Here is a 19,815-nt window from a genome sequence, read left to right on the forward strand (position 1 = left end):
CTGGCAGGCTCTGGAGACCAAATGGGATGCCAGAACCCGAACCCAGGTCCACCACGTGAAAAGCTACAAAGTACTGTTGCGATGGCCCCAAAAATGGTGTCGGTCGTTCTTGACAACGTCAAAGTCCATTTTGTGCCCAGGAATCGGTTGCTGAAGAAGGAAGCAAAGTTTAGCAGCGTTGAGGAATTAGATGGCATTACCGAGCATAAAGGACACAGTAACCAAAGCAAAGAGTCTCAGTCCCAGCCAGCAATGCTGAGCTTAACCTAGAGAATATTTTAAGGAGGTGGAAACAAGGGGTGCGAGGGTATCTTGGACTTTGCTGATTGTTCCACATATCTCTGACTGCTACACACTAGATGGCAGCAGGACGGACCTTCTGCCCTTGGATGCGGTCACTAGAACTTGGCTCCAGATGGTGTTCACAGAATCAGATGGGGCTGGGGGTTGACTTGACCTTGATTTCAAATCACTGATCTGGTTGGGTGCTTTGAGCTTCAAGAGAAGCTGGGCAAGTAATAGTGAGAAGAAAAAAAAGTGCCAAAAGCAGGACAGGTGATAGCAGGCTCATATCATCTCTCTGCTTGCCTGGACATGACACATAGTGAGCTGGTGGGAATTGCTTAGAGCTAAATTTATATCCTGGCAAGACATGGAAAGAGAACAAATACTGTCCAGATATAATAGTGATAAACATGCAATGACCTCCGATTCTCAAAGATTTCAGTTTCTAATGAGATAGCAGTTTCAAATTCCAGGCCTTGTTGATTAGAGCAAAAGGGATGTTCTTAATACCTAAAATATCCCTTATATATATCAAGTGTGTCAGGTCTAACAGAATTTTGCTCCAAAGCAGATATATAGAAATAAGGGAAAATCTAAGGGCAGTTTTATATAAGTATGAAATAGCTTTGGCTTCTGAGAAACAATGACAAATAAAAAAGAGAAGTGGGACCTGAGACTTTAGCTTGCTGAGATGAGTTTGTTTTCAGGCTGGGTGATTCCTTCCTCATGCCTGCATCTGGCCTGGGAACCTTGAAACATGAAAGGGGTAGGGGGTCAACTGGGGCTCCTCATGCCTTTTTCTTTGTGGTTAAACTCCTGAGTTGGACAACCCATCCCAGGACTCTTCCCCAAACCCGTTGAAATATATTGTTCTTTTTTTTTTGGGTGGGGGACACACCCAGTGAGCTCAGGGGTTACTCCTGGCTATGTGCTCAGAAATCGCTCCTGGCTTAGGGAACCATATGGGACCCTGGGGGATCGAAAAGCAGTCTATCCTAGGCTAGCTCGCACAAGACATAGATGCTTTACCTCTTAGTGAACGCTCCCAGCTGCAGTTTGCACGGGACCCGGCCCTGCCCGCCGGGCCAGAACTCAAGCCCGGTCCGCCCAACGGTCAGAGAGCCGCAGGGGCGCCTGTCCAGGTCAGAGGTCGCTAGGATGTTGCGCAGAGGGGAGCCAGGTTCACCGTGCGGGGGATCGCTTTCTTCCCGGGGTGTGGGTGGCTCAAGTCCTGCCTCTGCTCCCCTCTGCACCCGGGGCAGCACAGAGATGCTCCAAGTCTTGAGTCCCACCCCGCAGCGGCGCGGGCTTTGTGAGGCAGCTGGCTCCCCTCCCCATCTGAGCTCCAGTGCTCCTGAGCCACTGCAGGTGGGCTGGGCTGCAGGCCTGGGTTGAGGTGCCCAGCCGCCACCTCGTCAGGCGCTAAATCTCGTGGCACCAGAGTCAGCCTAGCGAGGCTGCAAGGGGTTCCCTTGCCAACATCGATCTTCTGCCCATTCTGACATGAATGGGACCCCTGGGGGATCCCTGAGTTGCAGTGCCACAGTTCTCATTGCTTCTGAGCTGACTGCCCTGCATGCACCTCTGCCCCTCCGAGTTTGCCGATGATCAGAGCTGCCCAGAAAGTACTTCGAAGTGGTGGAAAGTCGTTTGTAGGTGGTTTGGGGCGGATTGCTTTGTTTATTTTTTGGCATTTTATTTATTTGTTATTTGTTTATTGACAGGAGGGCACAGATCCTGCTGTGCCAGGTCGATTACCTCTCCCATATGTGTGGTCAGGAAAGGGCAGAGGACGGAGCCCTTGGACCTCAACAGCCCCAAGAGTGTCAACTCTGGACTGTCACCTCCTTTTCAGAAAGGTGACTAGCTCTTTAGTTAGGCAGGTTGTTAGCCCAGAAGCACCCTGGGCTTGGCCTGGAGCAGCTGCACTTTTGCAAAACTTACAGCTCCTAGTCACCACATTCCCTACCAACTATTCAGGAGAAGCTCATCTTGATTTAAGCTATCTTTTCTTTTGGGGGGACACATCTATCAGTGCTCAGGGGTTACTCCTGACTCTGCTTAGGGGGTCGCTCCTGTTTGGCTACAGGGATGCAAGGATTGAACCCTGGTGTGCAAGGCATATGTCCTATCCACTACACTATTACTCTGGTCCTGAAACTCATCTTGGGACAAAGGGTTAACTCTGGCCAACATTTCAGGACCCACAGACAGTGCCTGAAACCTGTTCACCGGAACTCAGGTCTTACATCTGAGCTTGAATTAGGGTTGGAGCCTGAGGGTGACACACTGCATCTTCATGGGATTTGGAATTGGATTTGGTATTTTACGATTTCCTTAGTGTCCAGCTGTGTTTGATGCATAGGATTGGCCTTGGCGGAGTGTGACTGTCAGCCTAGTGACTGTCCCGGGAGCACCCTTGGGATGGGGTATGAGGCATAATGAAGATGTGGCTAGGAGGCACAGCGACGGAGGGGTTTTCCTGGGTCCACACCTGGAGCCCACAGGAGATGTGTGCCTGCTTACTTCCCCTTGTCCTCTAGCATACAGCATCTTAAACCCCCATTCCTAGCTGAAAACAACAACAAAAACTTAGTTGAGAACTTTGTTGCTAACTGGCTCCACCTGTTTTGTCTGCCTGTTTTTTCCATGTTGCTCCAGTCTCTGATTCTGCTTTGGTACAGGGGAAGTGGCTGGTGGGTGGCTGAGTTTTGAATTCTACAAGCTAGGCTGCCACCCTGAAAAAGTGACAGGCATGGCCCAGGGCTTCTCCTGACCACTAGCCCTGACTCTGGAATGAGGGGCCTACAGCAAAGCCCCTCCCTCTCTACAATCTCTGTCTTTGATGCTCTTAAGGGACCACAAAATGAGCCTGGCATAAATGTCTACAGGAGAATGGCTTGAGGAACAGTTAAAGACATGGCGGATCCCAAGCACAAAAGATCACACATTCACTCAGCGGGAACCACTTGTCTTTTCACTTGCCTTGTGGCATGCTCTATACTTGTTCTGCTTGGCTTTGTCCTGAGAAAAACCTATCTCCCCACCCAGAGACTTCGCACCTCCCCTCTCCCATGCTCTGCCATTCTCCCAGGGTCCCGAGATAAAGCCAACTCTGGGCACCAGAAGTTCCCCCGGAACCTTTTGCTTCCTGGGATCACACCAATATTCTGTCATCCAAATCTCTGCCTCTAACCAGGTCCAAATCTGCTCTCCAAACCCCACGGTCAGGTCTCTGGGCGCAAGACTTTGACACTAGGCTCAGGCATCCAAGGAGCATAACAGCTCTCCTACCCCTGGGTGCTTTCACTCACTTCTGGGCTCAAGTGACCTTCTCAACCACCAGTGTGTACCCTGGCGAGAAAGGTAGTTGTACCTTGTGGCTCTAGGGCACGTGCCACCATCCCAGAACTCAGCCAGAAAATGGGTTCCCAGGACCTTTTCTGAAATTACATCATCCATGCGTGGCTGTGCCCACAGTTCCGGGCTCCTCTGTGTGCTTTTCTGTGGGTAACTGGCTACAAGATTGGAGCCACCTGCCTCAGTAGCTTGGGGAGGATGTCAGGTCAGAGCAGACAGGCCAGGTGTCCAGGCTGTGTCAAGGAGAGTGATGTGAGGCCAAACACAGGCTTCACAAGGAGAAGGCAGGCAGATTCCAGCAGGAGGTTTGCCATCTCCTCTCTTGCTGGCTGTACTGTGGCAACCTTAACCCATCAAATGAGCCTGTAGACAGAGTGTGTCTTGACATCAAAGCCAAACTCTGGGCCCTGTATGAGAATGGTTGCAAGCACCAATGTCGGCCCTCTAGAATAAACTGCTTTGACCCACTGTAAGCGATAGGGGCCTCACCAAACGCCAACATGTCTTTATGTCTGCAGGAGACTACCCCACTGCCTCCGTATTCTGTTCCTGTTTCCAGTGAGGGGCTGGAATTCATACACCCCTGTTGACAGCAGATGGCAGCAGCACTAGAGAAAAGTCAACCCCACTTCCACCAACTCCATTGCTGCACCCCCTGACAGGCTGCTTGCACTGGATACCCCATTGTTAAGTTGATCTATGGAGCCATGTTTCCTAGAAACTCTTCTGTCGGTCATGGACGAAGGAAGAGTCATGAGGTCATTGAGTGCTTGGCAACTCGATGGGTGACCATATCTGTTGATGGTGATAGGAACACCTTTTGAAGCTGCTCAGCTGCAGTGATTCCTTGAGAGGAAAGGTACAGGTGTCTTGCAGGGGACAAAGGGTCCCTTTGTAGGAGTGTACCTCCCACAAAGCACCTGATGGGCCTTGGGCCCTGAACAAGCCCATTGGTAAATTGATCTCTGGAGCTGTGTTTCCTAGAAACACTTCTGGATGTCATGGACTGAGAAACAGTCATGAGGTCATTGAGTGCCTGGTACATGATGGTTGACCATGTCTGTTGATGGAGATGGCAATACCTTTGCAGCGACTCAGCTGCAGTGAGTCTTGAGAGGGAGAGGGCAGGTGTCATGAAGGGTCCCTGTGCAAGAGTGCACCTCCAAAAGTGAGAGGCCACTTTGGTCAGCACTGAGACCCATGCCAAAGATTGACACTTTTGCTCTTTAGAGGCACTAGCCCCGTGCTGAACCCAGGCCGCCTGAGCACAGCTTGAGGGAGGCAGCATCAGTAGGTCCAGACACATAGTGCAATCCTGTGTCAGAGCAAGGCAGAGAAGTCCTGGCCGTGTATGGCCAGTGGAAGACTTTCTGGCAGCCAGCAGGCACTTGCCAAGCTTTCCAGTTTCCACCGCGAGTCAAACCCCTTTGGAAAATAAGCAGACTTGGTAAGGATGGTGCTGCATCGCTGAGCCACTGTGTTCCACAGAGGCATGCTCTGCACATGCGGTGCCATGGAGCGCGTGCCTTGGAGCTCATGTGCACTAAAGAAAGCCCTTTAGCAGTGGCCATCCCTGTCCTTGGTGTTGCACAAGAGTTTCCACATTGGGGGCCACGAACCTTCCTGGAGTTGGACGCCAGTGTGTCTTGGATATGGTGATTCCCCACCACGTTGTCTGCCTCCTGAGGAGGATCAGGCTCTAACAGAGAGACGTGTGTACACCATCCTCTCTGGGCAGAAATGCCATCAATACGATGATGCTCTGTCCCTGTCGTGGTCACTGATCAGGAACCAAGAGTGGGGTGGGTATGGAGTAGGAATGGAGAATGGGTTTGTGTGGCTGGTTGCACGAAAGCCTGCCCAGGTCCCTCTCTACAATCTATGTTTTTCCTCTTAGGGGATCGCAATAGGAATGAGTCCCCAGTGTCTGCTCTACATCGCTGGATGAGGACTTTAAGACCTTGATTTGCACCATGGCTCGTTCACCTCCTGGACAAGCACAAGGACTTAAGGCAATTGTGTTCTCCCAGTGGGAATCCCTTGTTTCCTCACTTGTCTCATGGCATGCTCTCTACTTGTTCTGTGGTTGGCACAATCCTGAGAAAAACATGACTCCCTGCCCAGAGATTTGGACCTCCCCTCTCCCCAGCCCTGCCCTCTTCCCAAGGTCCAAAGACGAAGCAACAGTGGTTAGCACAGGTTTCCCTGGAACCCTGTGCTTCGTGGCTTGCTTCGAGCATCACACCAATGTTAAGTCCCCCTAATTCATGCCTCTATGCAGGTCTAGCACCACTCTCCACACCCCATGTCTGGTCTGTGGGCACAAGACTTTGACACTAGGCTCAGGCATCCAAAGAGCATGTAGGCACTCCTTCACTTGTGGCCTGCAGTCACCTTCTCTTCCACCTGTTGAGCCCTGGGGAGAAAGGTGGTTGTGCCTTGTGGTGCTGGGGCTCGTGACACCCACCCAGACCTTTTCTGAAATGGCATCATCCGCGGCGTGGCTGTGCCCGCAGTTCCACGCTCCTGTGTGTGTGCTTTTCTGTGGGTAGCTTGGCCACAAGATTGGAGCCACCTGCCTCAGTAGCATGAGAAGGATGTCAGGTCAGAGCAGACAGGCCAGGGGGGGGTCTAGGCTCTGTCAAGGAGAGTGGTTGAGGCCAAATACAGACTTCTCAAGAGGAAGGCAGAGGGTTTCTGCAGAAGTTTTGCTATACCAACTCCTGCTGCCTGCACTGTGCCCACCGTAAGCTGTCAAAGGAGCCCATAAATGTGTTGGACACACTCTAAGCCAAAATCTGAGCACTTTCCCAGATGCCTGCAGGCACTGTCAGCCTGCAAGTGATAGTGGCCTCACCAAATGCCAACATGTCTTTCTATCAGCAGGAGACTATTCTGGTGGCTCTGGGTTCGGCTCTCATGTCGAGCAAGGGTCCGCAATGCACATGTGCCTTGTTGGCCGCAAATTACGTCGGTGCTAGAGACAGGCCTCCCACCCCGTCTTTGGCTCCCATTGCCGCACCACCTAATGGGCCTTGGGCCCTGAACAAGCCCATTGGTAAGTTGATCCCTAGAGCTCTGTTTCCTAGAAATTCTTCTGGCAGTCATGGACTGAGGAAGAGTCACGAGGTCATTGAGTGCCCGGTATGCGATGATAGGGAGAGGGCAGGTGCCATGAAGGGTCCCTGTGCAGGAGTGCACCTCCCAAAGTGAGAGGCCACTTTGGTCAGCACTGAGACCCGTGCCGAGGTCTGACGCTTCTGCGTTCTAGAGGCACTGGCCCCGTGCTGAGCCCAGGCCGCCTGAGCACAGCTTGAGGGAGGCAGCATCAGTAGGTCCAGACACGTAGCACAATCCTGTGTCAGGGCAAGACAGAGTGGTTTCCTGGACACGTACGACCAGTGGAGAACTTTCTGGCAGCCAGAAGGCACTTGCCAAGCTTTCCAACTTACGCCACTAGTCAGACCCCTTAGGAAAAGAAGCACAGACTTGGTAAGGATGGCGCTACATCGCTGAGCCACTGTGTTCTACAGAGGCATGCTCTGCACGTGCAGCGCCATGGAGCACCCGCCTTGGAGCTCATGTGCACTAAAGAAAGCCCTTTAGCAGTGGCCATCCCTGTCCTCGATGTTGCACAAGAGTTTCCACATTGGAGGCCACGAACCTTCCTGGAGTTGGAGGCCAGTGCATCTTGGACATGATGTTCTCTACCATGTTGTGTGCCTCCTGAGGAGGTTCAGGAACCTAACAGACAGATGTGTGTACACCATCCTCCTTGGGAAGAAATGCCATCATGATGATGATGCTTTGTCCCTGTGGTGGGCACTCAGTAGGAACCAAGTGTGGGGTGATTATGGAGCTTGAATGGAGAATGGGTTTGGTTGTCTTGCTGCACGAAAGCCTGCCCAGGTCCCTCTCTACAATCTATGTTTTTCCTCTTAGGGGATCGCAATAGAAATGAGTCCCCAGTGTTTGCTCTACATTGGCAGGATGAGGATTTTAAGACCTTGATTTGCACCATGGCTCGTTCACCTCCTGGACAAGCACAAGGACTTAAGGCAATTGTGTTCTCCCAGTGGGAATCCCTTGTTTCCTCACTTGTCTCATGGCATGCTCTCTACTTGTTCTGTGGTTGGCACAATCCTGAGAAAAACATGACTCCCTGCCCAGAGATTTGGACCTCCCCTCTCCCCAGCCCTGCCCTCTTCCCAAGGTCCAAAGACGAAGCAACAGTGGTTAGCACAGGTTTCCCTGGAACCCTGTGCTTCGTGGCTTGCTTCGAGCATCACACCAATGTTAAGTCCCCCTAATTCATGCCTCTATGCAGGTCTAGCACCACTCTCCACACCCCATGTCTGGTCTGTGGGCACAAGACTTTGACACTAGGCTCAGGCATCCAAAGAGCATGTAGGCACTCCTTCACTTGTGGCCTGCAGTCACCTTCTCTTCCACCTGTTGAGCCCTGGGGAGAAAGGTGGTTGTGCCTTGTGGTGCTGGGGCTCGTGACACCCACCCAGACTTCCGGGACCTTTTCTGAAATGGCATCATCCGCGGCGTGGCTGTGCCCGCAGTTCCACGCTCCTGTGTGTGTGCTTTTCTGTGGGTAGCTTGGCCACAAGATTGGAGCCACCTGCCTCAGTAGCATGAGAAGGATGTCAGGTCAGAGCAGACAGGCCGGGGGGGGGTGTGTCTAGGCTGTCAAGGGGAGCAGTTGAGGCCAAACACAGGCTTCTCAAGAGGAAGGCAGGTGGGTTCCTGCATGAGTTTTGCCATACCAACTCCTGCTGCCAGTACTGTGCCCACCGTAAGCTGTCAAAGGAGCCCATAGACAGAGTGTGTCTGTACAAACTCTGGGCCAGGGATCTTCAAACTACAACCCGCAGGTCACATATTGTATTTGTTCCCATTTTGTTTCTTCACTTCAAACTAAGATATATGCAGTGTGCATAGGAATTTGTTCATAGTTTTTATTTTCACTATAGTCCGGTCCTTCAACGGTCTGAGGGACAGTGAACTGGCCCCCTGTTTAAAAAGTTTGAGGACCACTGCCTGGGCCAAACTCTGGGCACTTTCCCAGATGGCTGCTGGCACTGTTGTGGGCCCTCTAGCATAAACTGCTTTGACCCATCACCAGAGATAGCAGCCTCACCAAGTGCCAACATGTCTTTCTCTCTGCAGGAGGCCATCCTGGTGCCTCTGGTTTCAGCTGCTTTGTCAAGAGAGGGGCAGGAAGACAGGTGTGCTGTGTGGGCAGTAGATGGCAGTGACGCCAGAGTCGGCCCTTCCAGTCCCCGCACCGCCTCCAATTGCCGCATCCTGTGATAGGCGGGAATCATTGGATATTCCCAATAGTAGGTTGATCTCTGGAGCTGTGTTTCCTGGATAATCTTCTTACGGTCATGAACTAACGAAGAGTCATTAGATCACTGAGTGTCTGGCAATTCGATGGGTGACCGTGTGTGTTGATGGCAATAGAAGCACCTTAGCAGCTGCTCAGCTGCAGTGATTCCTTGAGAGGGAAGGTGCAGGTGTCTTGAAGGGGCAAAGGGTCCTTGTGTAGGAGTACACTTCCCACAATGCACTTTCTAGGCATTCCATGGTCGGTCCCGAATCAAACCACTTTAAAATAAGCACAGATGTTTAGGGATGGCACTGCATCCCTGAGTCACTGTTTTTATGAGAGGCATGGCTGTGCATGTGCGGCCAGTGCATGGGGCGCCTTGTAGCTAATCTGCAACAAGGCCATATAGCAGTGGCAATTCCTGTCCTCGGTGTTTCACACAAGTTTCCAAACCTTTCTGAATGTACACCATAGTGCATTTTTTGACATGTCTGTTACCAACCACGTTGTCTACTTCCAGAAATAACTCAGGAACCAAACGGACAGACGTGTGTCCAACATCCTCTCTGGCAGAAATGTCATCATGACGATGATGTTTTGTTTTTCTGGTGGGCACTGAAGCAGGAACAAAGTGTGGGGTGGGGTGGGGACAGAGTTAGAAAGGAAAACAGGTTTCGGTGGCTCTGTGCATAAAGCATTCCGTGGTCCCTCTCTACATCTTTGTGTTATTTGTTCTTAGGGGATGGTGAGATCAGCCAGGAGCTATTTTTTAGTTATACGTGGTTCATTGAGGAAATTAAGGAGATGTTCCTCTGAATACCCCCCCCACCATTAACATCAAAAACGAAAAAGGTAATGCGTTCACCCAGTGGGAACCCCTTGTCTCCACACTTGTCTTGTGGCATGCTCTGTACTTATTCTTTGTTTTGCATGGTCCTGAGAAAAACATGACTCCTCACCCAGAAACTCTACACTTTTCCTCTTCCAGGCTATGCGCTCCTCTCAAGCTCCCAAGTCCAAGAGAAGTTGAGCACCAGTGGCTCCCCCAGAACCGTCCAGAAAAGGTTCCTGAACCAATCGGACAGATTGTGAGCACCATTGTCTCTAGCAGAAATATCATCATGACGATGATGCTCTGTCTTTTTTGTGGGCCCTAAAGCAGGACCAAAGAGTGGGATGGAGTGGGGTGGGGATGGAGTAAGAAAGGAAAATGGGTTTGGGTGGCTGGCTGTATTAAAGCCTGCCCAGGTCCCCCTCTACAATTTCTGTGTTTCATGCTCTTAGGGGTTCTCGAGATTTGCCCGACACCAGAATCACCCGAGGACCATTCAAAGTTTCAATAAAAACATATTTGGTTCCTGGACCTTTTGTGGAGAACTGTGTCGTTTCTATTTCTGGGATCCAGGATTGATTTTTTTTTTACTTTATTTTGATGTAGATATTGAAGTTGATGTCTCCAATTTTATTTTATTTTGTTTTATCTTTCTCTTTCTTTTTGCATCTGGCATGGTTTGATTTCAGGACCGAGGCTATTGTGTGGTGCTTGTCTTTATTGCTGCAGTGCTCACTGGATATTTTATTTGATATTTCTTTCTGTATGGTTGCAGTCTTTCAATTACCTTTTTCCTGTCCTCTCTCAAAAGCCTCTAGAAGGACTCTGCCCATTTTCAGCTTGCTTGATTTTTTTTTAATTTTTATTTTTAATTATGAGAACAAAGATGCAAAGAAAGAGGACAAGGTAAAGTTACAGTGGAAGGACAATAACCCATAATATAATTCTCAGAAGAAGTCCCCTTGCTGATATCTTAACTTTGAACTTTCAGCCAAAGAACATTAAAATAAATAAAACAGAATTCATGTACAATTACTTTGTCCCTCAAGTCCCCAGATTGTAATACATTATAATATTTCTTAACAGCACACAAGGCAATCTAAAGCCATAAAACATACATAACTCCTTAAACATTAGAGGCATAGTATTTTTTACATTTCCATGTACATGCATATTAAGTTAAGTCAACCTCAAATTTTAAGTGTTTGTTTGTTTTGTTTTGTTTTGTTTTGTTTTGTTTTGGTTTTTGGGCCACACCCGGCGTTGCTCAGGGTTACTCCTGGATGTCTGCTCAGAAATAGCTCCTGGCAGGCACGGGGACCATATGGGACACCGGGATTCGAACCAACCACCTTAGGTCCTGGATCGGCTGCTTGCAAGGCAAACACCACTGTGCTATCTCTCCGGGCCCAAGTGTTTTCTTTTTTAAGGATTAGAGTCAAAGGAGCACAGTAAAAATGGTGTTAGAGTGGCAATTGTTGTTTGCATAGGCCCACCAAAATATGAGGGGCATGGAAAGGAATAACCTTGGCCTAAATACAAAGAGACCCTACCCCTGAAGTTTCCTGGCATAAGACCAACTCTAGGCTCCAGGCAAGCTAGATCATCCAATCCAAGACATTGTCTGTAGTGCCAACACACTTTTATTTTTCACACAGTCTCTGTTGTTGGTATCATGTTTCTGTATTAAAGATCCTGGAATCTGCATATCCTACATTGAAGTCAGGGCATGGAGCGTCCTCTCGTTTCACCTCACAATTAAAGGGTAATGCAGGGAGCCCTGTCCTGTAAGCAGGTTGTTGTTGTTGTTAAGTCTTCTCAGTGTTAAGGGAAGTCTCTTGAGCAGGTCAATGTATGAGCAGTGGTAGGGTCTTCCGTGGTAGAGGATTGTTTTCAGGTGATGTTATAGACAAACCTGGATGTTTTGTGGATGGCTTCCCTGGTTCAGGGGTGAATGGAAAATGCCCTTTCTTCTGAGGCCTGTGCCAGGTCGTTATGTCAATGTTCAGGGTGTAAGGTCCCTTTGCACTACAAGATTTGTGTGTTCCAATCTCTATTAGATAGGATCTTATTTGTATGTATAGTATTTTCCCATTTTAATGTGCCTATGCAAAAAAGGATCAATGCCAAGTGGCGCTATTGGCGCATATGGGGGCCGTAAGAACAAGTCCAACAATCCCCATGACATGATTCAATCATAAGCATTAAACTGGGGACTCTTTCACCAAAATTCCTTGTTGTAAAGCTCATAAAGAGAAGATAAAAAGTGGTTAGAATCATCACTTTATAAGGGAATATTTAGTAAGACTTATAGCTGTCAGAGAAAAATACAAAATATTCAAAAGAAATACGTGTCCATTTTATGTCTTTTGAAACAGTATGGGGTTGTTACACACAATGCACAGCTTTGGTCTGTGATTAGGATTGTGCAGTACTGAAGTTAAAAAGAGTGATGTGGGGGTGAGAGAGTTAAGGAGTAAAAATGAGCTTTATAGGGGTGTGGGAAAGGTCAGAATAAAAAATGGACACTCTGGATATGCAAAACTTAACATAAGGATAAGGAATACTCTTAATACATGCAGTGCGCGTGGGCCCCTGTGCAGTTTTCCATAAGTAGACTGGTCAGAAATTGCCAGTGACAAACTTAGTGCAACCGAGCAAAACTCAGCACACCCCAAGTTAGGACCCACCATTTCTGGCCTCCTGGGCTGCCACCCCTGGAGGCTGGGGGCAGAAGAGGGGAAGGCTGGGGGCCTATCATGGCTCCCAGTGTACCCAAGTTAGGGAGAAGGCCTTCCACATGGGGTCTCCCCAAACCCCATGCCAGCTAGAGCTAGCCTTCAGCTCAAGAGAGGATGGATAGAGAGCGGGAAGCTGAGATCTGCCCCCGCCCTACACCCTGTTCCCTTCCCTCCCTAGAGCTGGGGAAAGGGGGGGAAGGCTTGGGACCCCATCCAGGAGGGACCTCCCGACACCCACCTTGTCCGGCCACCTGGGCTGCCACCCCAGAAGGCCTGCAGGCCGGGGGCAGAAAAGGGGAAGGCTGGGGAACTATCAAGACTCCCACCGCACCCATTACTTGATTTTTTTACCCCATTCTATTGCTTTTCTTTTCTTCAAACAAAACCACACAACTTGAACTATCTAGCTTTGCCTCTCCAATAGAGGTGGAAACAAGGGAAGGTACCAGGGCCAAACAGATATATGATCACTAGTAGTAAGCTAGACACAAAGGGGACCACTTACTCTAGCAGCCGGGGGGGGGGGGTAGGGGGGGATATGGGTTGCAGGAAGGGAACGGGGTGGAGGGAGGACAAATTTGGTGATGGGAATTCTCCTGATTCAATGATAATATGTAACTAAAATACTACTGTGTAGGATATGTAAGCCAATATGGTCAAAATAAAAAAAAAAAGATACTTAGTCGAGTTTTCCAAATGGTGATGCAAATGTTTTCTCATTTCTTCTATCCTCCATGTAATTGTAGGTCCTAAAAGACTCACTGTAGTAAATAAATCGGCCTTCTATGGACACATTTCTTTGGCAACAGAAGGAAATGTATTCTTTAATAAATTCTCCCTCCACGAATGATCTGCCAGTGTGTGCTATTAGCTTGGCAACTTGAAACTTGCATTTCCAGTTTTGATATTTTAACTTTTCTCACTTTTCTGACCAAACAATCAGATTTATCTTTATGTTGAGTTTCATAATGTCAATGCAAATTGAATTTTTCAACACAGTCACTATTTTGTGGCATATCAGTTATACAGCTCTTTCCTTTTACTGCATGAAAATGTAATCAAAAGCTCACTTGTCTTTTGAATACTCTATACTCCGAGTCAGTTTTTCTTTCTTGACATCACTGTTTCTTAGGGATTTCAAATTAATATTACTAAAATACCAATATATATACAGCCCTATGAAAACAATGTACCAGCAATAACGTTGCCCACACCAATCAGAATATAGTCTGATTGGTGGAACTGATTTTACCACAGGCTCACACTGATGCAGGTGCCATTAACCACTTGAGTTCTGCAGTGTTCCGCCTCCTTAATGACTAGGCCCCTTTAAAACAATTTGTTCTCTGTGACTTTAAGGGTTTACTGCCCAGACATACCACATAGTACAAGTGATCAGGTCAATGCACTTTCCCCACCACATCTAGAATTTTTATTTAAGACTATCTGCTCGCTTCTGAGACTTCTATTTTTTGTAAATTAATGAAAATGTATAGTAAATGTTAATTTTTTAATTATCTTTTTTACAATACAGTAGTCCCTAAGCAGTGAAAAAGTTAATTACACCTGCAGTTTTTTTCATAGATCACAACAGTATAAACCAGGGTTTACACAACATATTAGATTATATAACTGAATATAAATGCACTTATTGTATTCTCAATTGGGCTTTGCTACTCATCAGCTGTTTGTTACTGAAAAGCAGGGGAGGACAGCAGGCAGCCCATCCAGAGATCAGAGATCTCTCTGCTACCACCCATTCAGCTTAACATCTTTCCTTCTCTCCTTTTTACCTTTCCTCCTTTCCTGCTTTTTCCCCTTTCCTTCTGTTTCACCTTCTTTCCGTATGTTCACACCATAACTTCTTTTTTTTTTTTTTTTTTTGGTTTTTGGGCCACACCCGGTGGTGCTCAGGGGCCATTCCTGGCTGTCTGCTCAGAAATAGCTCCTGGCAGGCACGGGGGACCATATGGGACACCGGGATTCGAACCAACCACTTTAGGTCCTGGATCGGCTGCTTGCAAGGCAAACACCACTGTGCTATCTCTCCGGGCTCCACACCATAACTTCTTTCCTCCTTTCTACCTTTCCTTCTCTCCATCTTTCAATGTTTACTTTTTTCACCCTTAACTACATTTCTTCTTGTTCTTCTTTTTTTTCTAAATACCGGGTACTATTGTTTTTTAATATTTTTTATTTAAACACCTTGGTTACAAACATGATTGTGGTTGGGTTTCAGTCACTCCCCCATCACCAGTGTAACATTCCCATCACCAATGACCCAAATATCTCTCCTCCCCTCTCTGTCCCTACTTGTACTCTAGACAGGCTTTCTATTTCCCTCATATATTCTCATTGTTAGGATAGTTCACAATGTAGTTATCTCTCTAACTAAACTCATCACTCTTTGTGGTGAAGTTCATGAGGTCAGCTGTAACGTCCAGCCCTCCTCTCTTTTGTCTCTGAAAATTGTTGAGAAATGTCTTTCATTTTTCTTAAAACTCATAGATGAGTGAGACCTTTCTCTGTCTTTCTCTTTCTCACTGACTTATTTCACTCAGCATAATAGATTCCATGTACATCCATGTATAGGAAAATTTCATGACTTCATCTATCCTGACAGCTGCATAATATTCCATTGTGTATATGTACCACCGTTTCTTTAGCCATTCATCTGTTGAAGGGCATCTTGGTTGTTTCCAGAGTCTTGCTATGGTAAATAATGCTGCAATAAATATAGGTGTAAGGAAGGGGTTTTTGTACTGTATTTTTGTGTTCCTAGGGTATATTCCTAGGAGTGGTGTAGCTGGATCGTATGGGAGCTCAATTTCCAGTTTTTGGAGGAATCTCCATATTGCTCTCCAGAAAGGTTGAACTAGGCGGCATTCCCACCAGCAGTGGATAAGAGTTCCTTTCTCTCCACATCCCCACCAACACTGCTTGTTCTCATTCTTTGTGATGTGTGCCAATCTCTGTGGTGTGAGGTGGTACCTCATAGTTGTTTTGATTTGCATCTCCCTGATGATTAGTGATGTGGAGCATTTTTTCATGTGCTTTTGGCCATTTGTATTTCTTCTTTATCAAAGTATCTGTCCATTTCTTCTTCCCGTTTTTTGATGGGATTAGATGTTTTTTTTTTCTTGTAAAGTTCTGTCAGTGCCCTGTATATTTTGAGTATTGGCCCCTTATCTGTATTGGGTGGATAGTTTCTCCCAATCAGTGGGTGGCTCTTGTATCCTGGGCACTATTTCCTTTGAGGTACAGAAGCTTCTCAGCTTAATCTATTCTCATCTGTTAATCTCTTCTTTCACTTGCTTGGAAAGTGCAGTTTTCTCCTTGAAGATGCCTTTAGTCTCAATGTCATGGAGTGTTATACCTACGTGTTTTTCTATATACCTTATGGTTTCAGGTCTGATATTGAGGTCTTTAATCCATTTGGATTTTACCTTCATACATGATGTTAGCAGGGGGTCTAAGTTCGCTTTTTTGCAAGTGGCTAGCCAGTTGTGCCAACACCACTAGTTGAAGAGGCTTTCTTTGTTCTATTTAGGACTTCTTGCTCCTTTATCAAAGATTAGATGATTGTATGTCTGGGGAGCAGTCTATGAGTACTCAAGTTTATTCCACTGATCTGAGGGTCTGTCTTTATACCAATACCATACTGTTTTGATAACTATTGCTTTGTATTACAGTTTAAAGTTGGGGAAAGTAATGCCTCCCATATTCTTTTTCCTAATGATTGCTTTGGCTATTCGAGGGTATTTATTGCTCCAAATGAATTTCAAAAGTGCCTGATCCACTTCTTTGAAGAACTTCAAGGGTATTTTTAGAGGGATTGCATTAAATCTGTACACTGCTTAGGGGAGTATTGCCATTTTAATGATGTCAATTCTGCCATTCCATGAGCAGGGTATGTGTTTCCATTTCCGTGTGTCCTTTCTTATTTCTTGGAGCAGAGTTTTATAGTTTTCTTTGTATAGGTCCTTCACATCTTTAGTCAAGTTGACTCCAAGATATTTGAGTTTGTGTGGCACTATTGTGAATGGGGTTGTTTTCTTAATGTCCATTTCTTCCCTATTCTTATTGGTGTATAGAAAGGCCATTAATTTTTGTGTGTTAATTTTGTAGCCTGCCACCTTGCTATAAGAGTCTATTGTTTCTAGAAGATTTTTGGTAGAGTCTTTAGGGTTTTCTAAGTAGAGTATCATGTCATCCGCAAATAGCAAGATCTTGACTTCTTCCTTTCCTATCTGGATTCCCTTGATATCTTTTTCTTGCCTAATTGCTATAGCAAGGACTTCCAGTGCTGTGTTGAATAGGAGTGGTGAGAGAGGACAGCCTTGCCTTGTGCCAGAATTAAGAGGAAAGGCTTTTAGTTTTTCTCCATTGAGAATAATATTTGGCACTGGCTTGTGGTAGATGGCCTTAACTATATTGAGAAAGGTTCTTTTTATTCCCGTCTTGCTGAGAGTTTTGATCAAGAATGGTTGTTGGACCTTATCAAAGGCTTTCTCTGAGTCTATTGATATGATCATGTGATTTTTAGTTTTCTTGTTGATGTTGTGTATTATGTTGACAGATTTATGAATGTTAAACCATCCTTGCATTCCTAGGATGAAACCTACTTGATCATAATGGATGATCTTCTTGATGAGGCATTGAATCCTATTTGCCAGGATTTTGTTGAGGATCTTTGCATCTGTGTTCATCAGGAATATTGGTCTGTAATTTTCTTTTTTGGTAGCATCTCTGTCTGGTTTAGGTATCAAGGTGATGTTGGCCTCATAAAAGCTATTTGGAAGTGTTCCCATTTTTTTGAGTTCATGATAGAGTCTTGCCAGGATGGTAGTAGTTCCTCTTGGAAAGTTTGAAAGAATTCATTAGTGAATCCATCTGGGCCAGGTTTTTTTTTTTTTTGTGGGGCAGACATTTGATTACCATTTTAATTTCATCACTAGTGATGGGTTTGTTTAGATATGCTACATCCTCTTTATTCAACCGTGGGAGGTTATAAGAGTCCAAGAATTTACCCATTTCTTCCAGGTTCTCATTTTTAGTGGCATAGAGTTTCTCAAAGTAGTTTCTGATTACCCTTTGAATGTCTGCAATATCAGTAGTGATCTCCGTTTTTCATTTTTAATACAAGTTATTAAGTTTTTATCTCTTTTTTTGTTAGTTTTTCTAACGGTCTATCAATCTTGTTTATTTTTTTTGAAGAACCAACTTCTGCTTTTGTTGATCTTTTGGATTGTTTTTTTTTGGGGGGGGTTTCCACATCGTTGATTTCTGCTCTCAGCTTTGTTATTTCCTTCTGTCTCCCTATTTTTGGGTTCTTTTGTTGAGCACTTTCTAATTCTATGAGCTGCGTCATTAAGCTATTCACGTAGGCCCCTTCTTCCTTCCTGATGTGTGCTTGCAAAGCTATAAATTTTCCTCTCACTACTGCTTTTGCTGTGTCCCAAGATTCTGATAGTTTGTGTCTTTATTATCATTTGTTTTCAGGAAAGTTTTGATTTCCTCTTTGATTTCATCTTGGACTCGCTAGTTATTCAGTATGAGGCTGTTTAACTTCCAAGAGTTAAAGTTTTTCTTCTGTGTCCCTTTGGAATTCACATATAATTTTAGAGCCTTGTGTTCAGTGAAGGTAGCCTGCAAAATTTCTATCCTCTTGATATTATGGAGGTATGTTTTATGTGCCAGCCTGTAGGCTATCCTGGAGAATGTCCCATGTACATTGGAGAAAAATGTGTATCCAGGTTTTTGGGGATGGAGTGTCCTAATATATCTACTAGGCCTCTTCCATTTCTCTGTTCAGGTCTAGTGTATTCTTGTTGGGTTTCAGTCTGGTTGACCTATCCAGTGTTGACAAAACCGTGTTGAGGTCCCCCACAATTATTGTGTTGTTATTGATATTATTTTTCAGATTTGTCAACAATTGTATTAAATATTTTGCTGGCCCCTCATTCAGTGCATATATGTTTAGGAGAGTGATATTTTCCTGCTCTATACATCCCTTGATTAATACAAAATGTCCATCGTTGTCCCTTACAACTTTCCTGAGTATAAAGTTTGCATCATCTGATATTAGTATGGACACTCCAGCTTTTTTATGGGTGTTGTTTGCTTGGATAATTTTCCTCCAGCCTTTTATTTTGAGTCTATGTTTGTTCTGACTATTCAGGTGCGTTTCTTGTAGGCAGCAGAAGGTTGGATTGAGTTTTTTGATCCATTTAGCCACTCTGTGTCTTTTAACTGGTGCATTTAGTCCATTGACATTGAGAGAAAGAATTGTCCTGGGATTTAATGCCATTTTTATATCAAAATTTGGTGTGTCTTTTGGTTAGTCTTGTCTTAAATTAGGTCTTTCCATTTTTCTCTCAAGACTGGTTTTGAGTCTGTAAAGTTTCTGAGCTGTTTTTGTCTTGTATTCTTTCATCAAACTGGAAAGTGAGTTTTGCTGGTTATAGTATTCTAGGCAAAACATTTATTTCATTGAGTTTTGTCACTATGTCCTACCACTGCTTTCTGGCCTTGAGTGTTTTTGGTGACAGGTCTGCAGTAAATCTCAAGGATGTTCCCTTGAATGTAATTTCCCTTTTTGATCTTGCTGCTTTCAGAATTCTGTCTCTATCTGTGGGATTCATCATTGTGACTAGGATGTGTCTTGGAGTATTTTTTATGGGATCTCTTTTGGTTGGTACTCTTTGGGCATGCAGGATTTGATCACATATATTTTTTAGCTCTGAAAGTTTCTTTTTAATGATGTTCTTGACTGTTGATTCTTCCTGGAAATTTTCTTCCTGGGTCTCTGGGATTCCAATGATTCTTAAGTTGTTTCTGTTGAGCTTATCATCGACTTCTATTTTCATCTGTTCACATTCTTTGACCAATTTTTCCATTATCTGTTCATTTGCTTTAAGTTTTTTTTTCCAATCTCTCCCACTGTATGGAGTTTTTATTTATCTCATCTTCCATAGCACTAATTCTATCCTCAACTTCTGTTACCCTGTTGGAGAGCTTATCCATTTTGTCATTCAATTCATTTACTGAGTTTTTCAGGCCTGTTATTTGACCTGTTATTTCAGTTTGGAGTTTTCTGATTTCTGTCTTCATATTTTCTTGGTTCTTATTTGTGTTCTGTTCAACTCGATCCATGGTTTTTTTGAGTTCTTTGAGCATCTTCCATATTTCTCTCTAAACTCTTATCTGAGAGGCTGACTAGTTGATTGGCTGTTTTCTGGTCATCAGAGTTGTCA

This window comes from Suncus etruscus, chromosome 8 (genome assembly GCF_024139225.1).
Source record: "Suncus etruscus isolate mSunEtr1 chromosome 8, mSunEtr1.pri.cur, whole genome shotgun sequence".
NCBI classification, from domain to species: domain Eukaryota; kingdom Metazoa; phylum Chordata; class Mammalia; order Eulipotyphla; family Soricidae; genus Suncus; species Suncus etruscus.